Raw genomic sequence first — 11,954 nt, 5'->3', positions numbered from 1 at the left:
GCAAAAGTACAACCAAAACTGTGCAATTAGTTTTTAATTTCATCTACATTTAGTATTCCCATGCATATACCGCAAGTTTGATGTGATGGGGAATCTTCTTTTTGCATAGTGTCAAAGTTGGGAGTTAGGAGTAACTAAACATGGCCCAAGTAAACAAGGCCTATCTGTCGCCTGGAAAGCGTGTAGCGCACTTCCAGTATTTAAGGGATAGAGGGAGCAGGGAGCCTAGGGCTGTGATGACTGTTCGCAGCGGATTGTGCTGTGCGACGAGGCTGTCCATGTCTTGTCCACGTACGATACGAGAGGCTAGCTGATCCGACTAGGCTATGGGCTACGGCTGCTGCTGTCGCCGCGGTGGGCGGCGGAACACACGGCGCAGCCTTTTGAGCCTGTCTACCGTGGCTTTAAGCAAGAAGATTTGGCTCTTGTGCAGGCAGCCGCACTAGCAGGCAGGCTGACTCGAGTACATGAGCCTCGCGTGCCGGTGCCTGCCGGACAGAGCAGGCTACTCGAGGCAGCAGCTGCTTCCTGCTGCTGCCGTTTGGGTTTGGCTCTCTTTTGCTGCCTGAGAGTGCCTGGAGCGACACACAAGACACGGGTGTAGGCCGGCGCCTTTTTGCTGGCCCGGCGCCGTCGGAGCGCACCGGCCTGACATCCCACTGAGCAAGGTAGCGGTGCGGTGGTTTGGCCATGTCAGCTCAGGCTTCAGGTCTGCTCCGAGTCAGAGGATCGGATTCCCCACTTGTCCTATGCGCTCGCCCCGCTGGTGGCACTGGCTGACCGACTGGCTCAGCGGCAGCGGTGGTGCCGCTGGTGCACGGCAGGCACGCACGCCAACGCCGGCCACCCACTGACCCACCTCCGTCTGCAGCATGATCGAGCGACACGTGGGCGGCGGGGCCCCTGGCGCAGGCAGTAGCCGAGCTGAGAGGCTGGGCACCTGCACGCGCACCCACCACCAGTCAACCAGGCCAACCAATCGAATCGAGTGCCCAAGCGGCAAGCACGCACGCGTGCAGTGCAGTGCAGCCACCACTGCTCCCTCTAGCTCATCGATCACATTCGATCCCCGCGCTCTGTCTGCTTGTGTCTTCTCTACTCCAAAAGGAACGAAAGCCGGACGAGGCCCATGAAACTTTTCAAAAAGAAAAGGCCCATGATAAAAAAAAGACAGAGAGCGAACCCACCGGCCCATTTTATAAACCTCTTTCTTCCTCAGCTCGCCGCCACTGCACTTGCACAGCTGCCCGATCACCTCAGCTCAGCTATCCTTCTCCGTCCGGCGGGAGGCGGGACCGCGGGAGGAGAAAGCAGCAAGGCCGTGCGCCGGCACGGTGATGACAAAGGGTTTTCCGGGTGCTCCATCACTGCATGTATTGCCTCAAAGGGTTTGCCGGGCGCTCAGGGGCGTCGTCCCCGGCGGCGGCCGGATGGACACGCCGGCCGTGCTGGACGAGGCCGTCTGGTACCTCAAGTCGCTCAAGGTGGAGGCAACAAGCTGGGCGTCCGCGGTGGCTCGGACAGCTAATCAATTAACCAGCAGCTGTTGCATCGATCGGCGACAGCTAGCTCCTATCGACGTGGAGGATGGCGCATCGGCACGAGGCGGCAGCAGCAGCCATTGCATGAATCTGTGGCCCAACTCTTTTTGCTTTTGCTGCCATGCTTCCATTCCATGGTCCATCGATATAATCATGGTGCTTCCATGCATTGATGCATGGCATGGCTAATAAGCGTCCATATGATTGCGATGTGTGCTAGCTGCTCATGATGTCGAGACGATGAATGTTGTCAGTGTCACGACGGGCACATTGCTGTGATCATCGTGTTCATTCGTGTCCTGTGTTGGTCACGGCACTACCGAGCTGGCTGCTCTTTTTGGCTCCGCTCCTGTCCCCTCTCGTCTAGACGTCTAGCGCCCCGATCGAGCTTCCTTTAATTAGCAATGCCAACTTGATGATGCATGCTTAAAGCCAAGTCTCTCTTAAATCTTGACTGCAACCTTAGTTAATTATGGTATCGATTGTTTATTTAGGGGTTAGATATATTAACCGATGAGATTTTAACCAAATTACTGACCAATGATTAGGTTTGGGTAGCTGAGCTAGCTAGCCTTTCTGCAAGCTTTTGAGTACGTGGTGTCGCAATATTTGACCCCCAAAGTCTTTCCACTTGCACTTGGCAGCTGACTGCTTCGGTTGTGTTGGTTGGACTGGACCAGGGCGCGCTTGGAATGGATGGATGTCACTGAACACGGACGCGGGGGGGCATGGGTGGCTACGGCCCAACATCATCCAACAAGTTGGCCCAACACGTGGACTGGACAAGAAACCAACAGCCCAGTCCACGGAACCAACCAATCCATCCGTCCGATGCACCACAGCCCATCCAACTCGTACTCGGAAACTGATGGATACTCCTATTACCGATCCCATATCTGTTTTTACATTCTTTTTCCTTCAGGTTCGGGAAATTAAGCACCGTGCTACGTAGATATAGCTGATGCGCATTCATGGTAATTTTGTGAAAATAGGCAAATACTGTCTCCGTTGACTGTAACTGTAAGCTTGTTACATTGATGAGTTTGTATAGGCATACTAGACTTCGTAATAATTCTATAATGCCAATATAATTTTGGGACGATAGCCTGTTATCAGGAAAACAAAAACCTTCTTTGCGAAAACAAACGCACACAAGTGGATGGACTATCGGTATTTTAAAAAGAAAAACTGAACTATTCTTGATCGTCTATTGGTTCTACCGCCATGATGTATCTTAATTGCCGGCCAGCAATTTTTTTTTCGTTTGCTAGTACTGTGTGCTGACTAAGTCCAGTGATAACACTACTCCTATATCACCTAGCCAAGCTTGTAGCTACAAACTAATTAACACGTACTCTTGGCTTTGGAAAAATATATATAACCGACTAGTTGCATCATCCACCATAACGCCAGCCGGTTAGTTAGTAGCCACTGGTCCGATCCAGATTTTCTTCAATAAAAGAAGTTTCTATATTGATTTAAGATCGTTACATCGAGGTGCAATGATTAAAATATATCGAAACCCGGCAGATAGCTAGCCTGAAAACATCGTTGTCATCAGGAAAGGCCGGAGCCAATGGCCGAAAACATTATGGCCAGAACCAAGTCGAGTCGAGTTCTGCATGCATGCGACCAAGGGCCGGCGGTGTACGCGATGCACACCAATCATCTTAAGTAGGGCCAAGTACTTGCTTAGTTGCCACTAATCCTATGAGATAAATACGAAGCTCTTGCACAGCCATAAGCAGAAGCACACACAAGCCACAATCAATATAGCAGACTAGCTAAGCTACCTACAAGTAGCTAGGGATAATGGGCAGGGCGACGCCGACCGGCGACGGAGGGGATGATGGTCTGAAGACGTCATGGCCGGAGCTCGTGGGGTTCGAGATGCTGAACGCGGCGGACAGGATCAACCTAGACAGGCCCGACGTGTTCCCCGCCTTCTACAGTCTGTCCACCCCACTGCCCACCGACTACAACCCCACCCGCGTCATCCTCGTCGGTGACGACCGGAGCGTTGTCGTTAGGACCCCGGTAATCGGCTAGCCAGCCGGCCGGTCGTCCAATTCTATGTATTATCAACTGCTTAATTGGCTTGCTCATGCTTCGATTTGTCTATTTTCCAAAGAACAACTTTATTATGACGTGTCAGTTTTTGTATTTTATGCACTCATACGTACTACTAGTGTACTACTTATTATTGTATAATAATAATGTTATTCGGCAGTCTACATATATATGTTTAATCTTGGATGAGTTACTTGCGTGGTGCACGGTCACCTCAACACTGGAGTTAATGAATACTTTTATTACTACATAATCATTATATGTCCTTGTGTTAAGGACATCTCCAATGTACTCCAAAATCTAAGATGGAAACCACCACTAATCTTATTTAGAATGTCTAGGAAGTATAGAACTAGCAAGCTACTTCTAAATAAAAAAATCTGACAATTTCCCAAATGATACAATATCACATGTTTCCCCTATCACGCAAATGAAGAGCTACAATAATACATTAACGCTATGGAAGGGCATTAAAACAACAAGAGAGTCGTCCTCAGAACCCAGTCATCCGGCGGACCCCCCAATTGTACATATTAATTATCACCTACTCGCCTTTGCTTCTTAGGCTAGTCCCAATGCAAGGTTTCATTGCACTGTTTCCAAGGATGCCACATCATCCCATGAGGTGTATTCTCATGAATGAAACAGGGAGTCCCAGTGCACAGTTTCATTTCACGATTTCATAGGATGCCCATAACATTTAATTGTGAGGCATGTGATTGGATATGGTTAGATGAAATGAAACTCTATAGCCCCCAATGCAAGTTTCAATAGGTTTCATAGTCTTGGAAACAGTGTATACACAGTTTCATCCTGATGAAACCCCTTCCCTCTCTCACTTCATAACTACCATGCCATATCATCACATATGCTGACGTGTCACCGTATTTAATGTGCATGAAACCTCTATGAAACTCCCACTGGGATTAGCCTTATGGCCCATTTTGTTTCCCAAGAACAACTTATTACATGCACCTTTTTTTATTTAACTATACATCCATTCCCCCTACCGACCCACAAAGAATGCTATTCTAGCTATGTATGTGGACATGCACTTGTTCAAATATATAGTTAGAATTGTATTATTTTTGGGATGGAGGGAATATATGATATACTCTTATAGTCTTATGTGCATGTACTCTTCTTTGATGGGTTGCACACCTCAGCACTGAAGCTAATGAAGACATCTATAAGTGCATACTCATTATATATCCTCGTGTTAACTAAGACTTTCATTTGAGATGATCGGTGAGGTCCGGCTATAACTTGTTTTTTTATTTTGTTTTCGTGTAATTTTTTCTTTGAGTTAAAAAAACTATCAAGTTATATTGGAAGTACTAAATATTCGAATATGTCACTATTAGTTGCAATATAAAACTTCATAATTTGAGAGAGGTAGAGCGCTTTGAGGAAATAATTGAAAATGAATTAACTCCCGGCCATTAGATACATAGCTGTTTCTAGCGAAATTATAACATATAGAAATGAAATTCGTGCACAACATACGAACACCAACGACTCTAGAGTGAACAATTAATTATAGATTGCAGTGGCATGTGCGGCACAGATGCTATCCTAAACATGTGCCGTTGCTAAACCTAACATACCTTAGGTAATTGAAATAGCCGGGGATAGAGCCATCTCTACTTTATAGTAGAATTGGCTTTGCGAGAGTTGGGAGGGCCCAACCTCATAGTAGCCAGCACCCCCAGAGGATGGCGGAGATGGCGGGCGATCCTTATTGTGGTGGTAAGGGCACTTGCACCATGGGTCGATACAAATCAAATCACCTACGATGTCAACCGCCCAAGGATTTGCATCAACTTTGGATTGAAGATCGTCCACCTTACGCTCGAGGTCAAAGATCTTGCACTTGAGCGAAGATCCGAGCTTCAATCTCCACCCTACTCCCCTCCTCACCTCTCCTCTCCTCCCTCCCTCCCTTTCTTCCTCTTCTCTCCCGATTTCTCTCGGCTCCCTCCCTTTCTCTCAGTTGCTTCCTCAAGAAACACCAGCATACGGCCCGCCACGGCCGCTCCGTGGCTTTTAAAGGCGTGGGCCAGCTACCGCCGAATCAGGTAGCGGTAACAATCCTATTCCCACCGTTTGAATCGACGTCGCTTGTTACCGCCCTCTGATCCGGTGAAAACCAGATACCGCCGTGCCATCCAGCGGAAATAGCCTCATCCCATGCGCCCCAGCAACCCGTGTGCCACCTGTTGAATTAGACGGTGGTAAGCGGATTTGGCAGCTGACGTGACGCACGCGCAAAGCTACCACTATTTTACCCGGCGGTAACTTCTCTTACCGCCGGCTAAGATGGCGGTAGCCGTTTGATCCGGCAATAGGGTCCATTTCTACAAATTTTCCGATCGCCTATTTATTTTTGCAAATTCATAAAAAAAATAAAAAAATAAAAAATTCCACGGACGGGGAGCAGCATGGGTGGCTACGGCCCAACATCACCCAACATGTTGGCCCAACACGTGGACTGTACAAGAAACCAACAGCCCAGTCCACGGAACCAACCAATCCATCCATCCGATGCACCACAGCCCATCCAACTCGTACTCGGAATGCTGGATACTCCTATTACCGATACCATATCTGTTTTCACATTCTTTTTCCTTCAGGTTCGGGAAATTAAGCACCGTGCTACGTAGATATAGCTGATGCGCATTTAGGGTAATTTTGTGAAAATAGGCAAACGCTGTCTCCGTTGACCGTAACTGTAAGCTTGTTACGTTGATGAGTTTGTATAGGCATACTAGACTTCGTAATTCTATAATGCCAATAGAATTTTGGGACGATAGCCTGTTATCAGGAAAACAAAAAACCTTGTTTGCGCAAACAAACGCACACAAGTGGATGGACTATCGGTATTTTAAAAAGAAAAACTGAACTATATTCTTGATCGTCTATTGGTTCTACCGCCGTGATGTATCTTAATTGCCGGCCAGCAGTTTTTTTTTTTCTCGTTTGCTAGTACTGTGTGCTGACTAAATCCAGTGATCTTAGCTAAGCTTGTAGCTACAAACTAATTAACACGTACGCTTGGCTTTGGAACAATATATATAATCGACTAGCTAGTTGCATCATCCACCATTACGCCGGCCGGCTAGTTAGTAGCCACTGGTCCGATCCAGATTTTCTTCAATAAAAGAAGTTTCTCTATATATTGATTTTAAGATCGTTACATCGAGGTGCAGTGATTAAAAAATCTCGAAACTCGGCAGCTAGCTGGAAAACATCGTTGTTATCAGGAAAGGCCGGAGCCAATGGCCGAAAACATTATGGCCAGAACCAAGTCGAGTCGAGTTCTGCATGCATGCGACCAAGGGCCGGCGGTGTACGCGATGCACGTCAGTCATCTTAAGTAGGGCCAAGTACTTGCTTAGTTGCCACTAATCCTATGAGATAAATACGAAGCTCTTGCCCAGCCATAAGCAGAAGCACACACAAGCCACAATCAATATAGCAGACTAGCTAAGCTACCTACAAGTAGCTAGGGATAATGGGCAGGGCGACGCCGACCGGCGACGGAGGGGATGATGGTCTGAAGACATCATGGCCGGAGCTCGTGGGGTTCGAGATGCTGAACGCGGCGGACAGGATCAACATAGACAGGCCCGACGTGTTCCCCGCCTTCTACATGCTGCCCACCCCACTGCCCACCGACTACAACCCCACCCGCGTCATCCTCGTCGGTGACGACCGGAGCGTTGTTGTCAGGACCCCGGTAATCGGCTAGCCGGCCGGCCGGTCGCCCAATTCTACGTGTTGTCAACTGCTTAATTGGCTTGCTCATGCTTCGATTTGTCTATTTTCCGAAGAACAACTTTATTATGACGTTTCAGTTCTTGTATTTTATGCACTCATATGTACTACTAGTGTACTACTTATTCGGCAGTCTACATATATATGTGTAATCTTCGATGAGTTTCTTGCATGGTGCACGGTCACCTCAACACTGGAGTTAATGAATACTTTTATTACTATATAATCATTATATGTCCTTGTGTTAAGAACATCTCCAATGTACTCCACAAATCTAAGATGAAAACCACTAATCTTATTTAGAATATCTTATTACTATTTAGAATGCACTCTTATAGTCTTATGTGCATGTACTCTTCTTCGATGGGTTGCACACCTCAGCACTGAAGCTAATGAAGACATCTATAAGTGCATACTCATTATATATCCTCGTGTTAATTAAGACTTTCATTTGAGATGATCGGTGAGGTCCGGCTTATCGAGTGCATCCACTGGGCTCGACGTGTAGGCGGTAGGCTTACATCGGTGGAGTGCTACAGGCATTTCCAGTGAATAGGACCGGCGTTGATTCTAAGATGGAGCCCGAAATATCTTGTTTTGAATGTCTGGATGTATAGAACTAGCTACTTCTTCTAAATAAAATCTGGATGCATAGAAGAACTAGCTACTTCTAAGGCCCTGTTTGGGAAGGGCGTGTTAAAATTTAACAGGGTGTTAAACTTTAACACCCTCAAATAAAGGTGTTAAACTTTAGTATCTTGAGGTGTTTGGATGATCTGTTAAAATTTAACACCTTAGGTTGTAATTGACAACTTTACCCCTCATTACTCCTCTCAATGGCAGCCAAATACCCCTTCTTCCTTCTTCTCCTTCCTCCTCCTTCCTTCTTCCTCCTTTCCTGCGCCTGCCGCCTCCGGCCCCACCCCTGCTCGGTCCACGCCGTGCCCGGCGCCAACGTCGGCGTCGGCGCTGCCGGCCGCCCCGTCGGCCCCTCCCCTGCGCATGCCGCCTCCGGCCCCGCCCCGCCGCCGGCGTCCCCTACCGCGGCGCTAGCGGCCGCGCCCGCCCGAGCCCCCACCGCCACCACCTGCGCCGCCCGCCGGTCCCCACACCACCGGATCGGCCTCGCCCGCGCCCGCACCCGCCGGCCGCGCCAGCCGCCGCCCACGCGAGGCCGCCCGCGCTGGCCGCCGCCTGCCGCCCGCGCGAGCCCGCCGCGTGCTGCCCAGCGTGGCATCCCGACGCAGGAGCGGCGCGGACCGGCGGTGGCGCGCGATGGGCGGACCAGCGGCGGCGCGACGGGCGGACTGGCGGCGGTGCGCGACGTGCGGATCGGGGAAGGAAGATGGGGGCAGTGGAGGAGAGAGAAGAGGAGAGAGAGGGGGGCAACCAGGGAATAAGTGGGGAGGGGGACCACTTTTAACACCTTTAGCACATTTTAACACCCCCTCCATGTGTTTATGAAAAGAGGGGTGTTAAATTTTAACACTTCATCTTTAACACTTGTGTTTGGCAACCAAAAGTGTTAAAATCTGTTAAAAAGGGGGTGTTAAACTTTAACACCCCCTTCCCAAACAGGCCCTAAATAAAAATCAGGCAACTTTACAACTGCTACTGTTCCTTTGAAATAATACCATCTTAATGAAAGTTGTAAAACTTTGTGGCTAATTTTAGAGATTTTTTGAAATAAAAATTCTAAAGATTTCGATCCTACTTGGATTGCCGACTTTTGGATAGCCAGCAGCATGTGGGCTGTTGGCTTTGGGTTTGGGACTTGCATGGGCCTATTACACGACACTCGGTCATTTATGGGATGAAAGGATCCACCTCAAGGCCCGAAAGACCGGTTGGCTCTGGGCTGGCCGAAAGGCCTTGTGCTTGCCGAGAAACCACCTAACCACTTTTAAAACTAAATAACATTATAATTATAGAACAACAAGTGATGAGCATGTATTCAAAGGAACATAAAAATTCTAAATAAATTGTTTACAAAGTTTCATGAATTTGCAAACACATTTACTATTTCTTTTGGAAGGTTAAATTAGAGAAAATGATTTGAAATTTCCAACACTTGACCATGCATGTCCATAAACACTTAACCATTTTTCCGGAAATTGTCATCTTTCACTGCTACGAAACTAATTTTCCCCTCTGCTCTTTTCTAACTTCACTCTAAGCCAACACTGTGGAGGACCCAAGTATCAATTGCACGCTATATATATTTTTACTGGGAAACAAGAAAATTTACAATGCAGAGAGACGGCGACATCCGAGAGAAGGCGGTTCATGCGATGCGCTGCTGCTAAATTGCGCAGACAATGCAATGCGTGCCTTATTGCCGACGATATGATGTGATGGACGCGAGGTCAGTTCCTCCGATGCTCGTCGCGCACCGGATTCTGCAGGTTCTTCCACCGTACTGCATTGCACTTGCACACATATACGGATGCAAGGGCAAGAACAGCAGCCACAACTGGTCATTCAAATTAGGCAAAACGACCGAGAGGGTTTTTGTATAGCTTTCAGCAAAGAGAGTACTGCAGTTGAATCCGCTGGCAAGTAAGTTCTATGTTTTTTTTTTGATGGACTGGGAGCCATTCTCAATCCTATTGTATGTGCATCACAAGCGTCCGTCACAGGTCACAGGTACAATACAACACATCTAATCTTCCTGCTGCTTCTCTCCTATTCACACATATTTGTTGCCATGCACAGCGCATTATTGGCGAGAGGCAGCAGCCTAGCTCTCCAAGCAAACGTTTTCAGTTATGGCGGTGCTAGCATGATTATACTGAGTACTGACCTAGTCTTTCGTTGTCCACAACTTTATATATTGACCAGCAGGATATCACCAAACTGTACTGGAGGAACGCCTAGTCTTCGTCAGCCTTCGTTCTGAACACCTGCAGCCAAACGATCGGCGGTCTTAACAGAGGGAAAATGCCCGTCTTTTCCACTAGTTCCATGCCAGAGACACACGGCGGACGCAGTATGCTCTTGCGTTGGGAGTTAATGACAATGCAAGAGACGAACGGTAACTTCGTGTTAACCCCAGGGACTGCGTGTATATATACACAACGCATCTGCAGGAGCCACAACTAAAAATCTTGCTAGCCCAAGAGATCGAGGAGAGCAATCAAGTGAGTAACAGGCGTGGTTGATTATATGGGAAGGGAATTGGAGAGAGAGATGGCTGCAGGTTTCCTGAAGACATCGTGGCCGGAATTGGTGGGGTCGCCGGGACACTACGCGCACGACATGATCCACAAGGATCGGCCGGACGTGGAGATCCCGGTGCTGGTGGTGGGCACGGAGGTGCCGCCGGGCTTCGACGACAAGCGCGTCCGCCTCTTCGTCCACCATGACTTCAACCTCAAGGTCGCCCTCACGCCCGTCGTCGGCTAGCCTGCCCGGCCCCGCCGTCTCTGCCTGGCTGGCTCTACAACTTTATTATCTCTTCACGTATCGAAGGCTAGTAGTGTCAAATGAATAATGACGTTTGTGATATCGATCGATCGCCATGCATTCTAGTGGACCTATAGAGCTGCTTGCATTGCATTGCTCAAGTCATGTATGGAGATGTTGTCGTGCAAGACAACTCAATGGTTTACTTCGATTGTAGTAGTACCTAAAGTTAATACGTGAATTGTGTGTTCTCCACCAGTTTTCTACTCAAGTATTTTTCTAGCTTTACCGTAGAGGTATATGTGTATATCCGTGCACCGGAAATGCTAGCGTTCGACAAACCTGCGTCCGATCTGTTGACGTCTTTTCTAGTCGCACACCAAAGCGCTTTCTTGAGCGGATTCGCAACGAATCAACTCGTTTGGCGCACCGGCTAGGCTGGTTTTCTCGGATTCGCCGCAAAGATCTAAGGGCTGCCCCGCAAGGATCCCGTCGGTGCTGGCGCACCTAGAGTTACTTTGAAATCGGCAGACTACTCATAATGCCTTCGAACACCATCGAGACGCAAGACATCAATTAAGGTTTGAAAAATTAGAGTTTGGAAATAATATAAAGACACTAGTTAGTTTCTGATCGATTAAATACCCTCGACCTTTTATATTTATAAGGTGGGAAGGTTTTGCCTCAGAGATCGTTTACAAATCAGATTCCACACAAATCTCTAACTTCTAGTCGGATTTAGCCTAAAACCAGATTTGCCAATTCTGGAAATCGGCTTGGCCAACATTGGAAACTGGCCTAGTCGGTTTTGCCTAGTAAATCGGCCTCGTGCCAATTTAATTTGGTCATCAACACAATCACAAAATTATTGTTCCGCTTCTTCGCAAGGAAAAAGTAGCTAAATTGGAACTAACTAAAATGACTTGGGTCACTTTGGTTATGCTACCGTTTGGGTTGGATTCAGTGAGCGGCAGGCTCAGCTCTAACAAGCTACTCCCTCTATTTTTGTTTTTAAGTCATGGTATGACTTAGCATGATTTGTCAAATTATATCTTGATCATTAATTTATCTTATATTATATTTTTATGGTTATAAACTTCCAAGTATATTTGATTACGAATCCAATATATAAAGTTTACATTATAACAATAAAAAACTGAT

Source organism: Setaria italica, chromosome I (genome assembly GCF_000263155.2).
Source record: "Setaria italica strain Yugu1 chromosome I, Setaria_italica_v2.0, whole genome shotgun sequence".
NCBI lineage: Eukaryota > Viridiplantae > Streptophyta > Magnoliopsida > Poales > Poaceae > Setaria > Setaria italica.
This window is presented reverse-complemented; position numbering follows the sequence as displayed.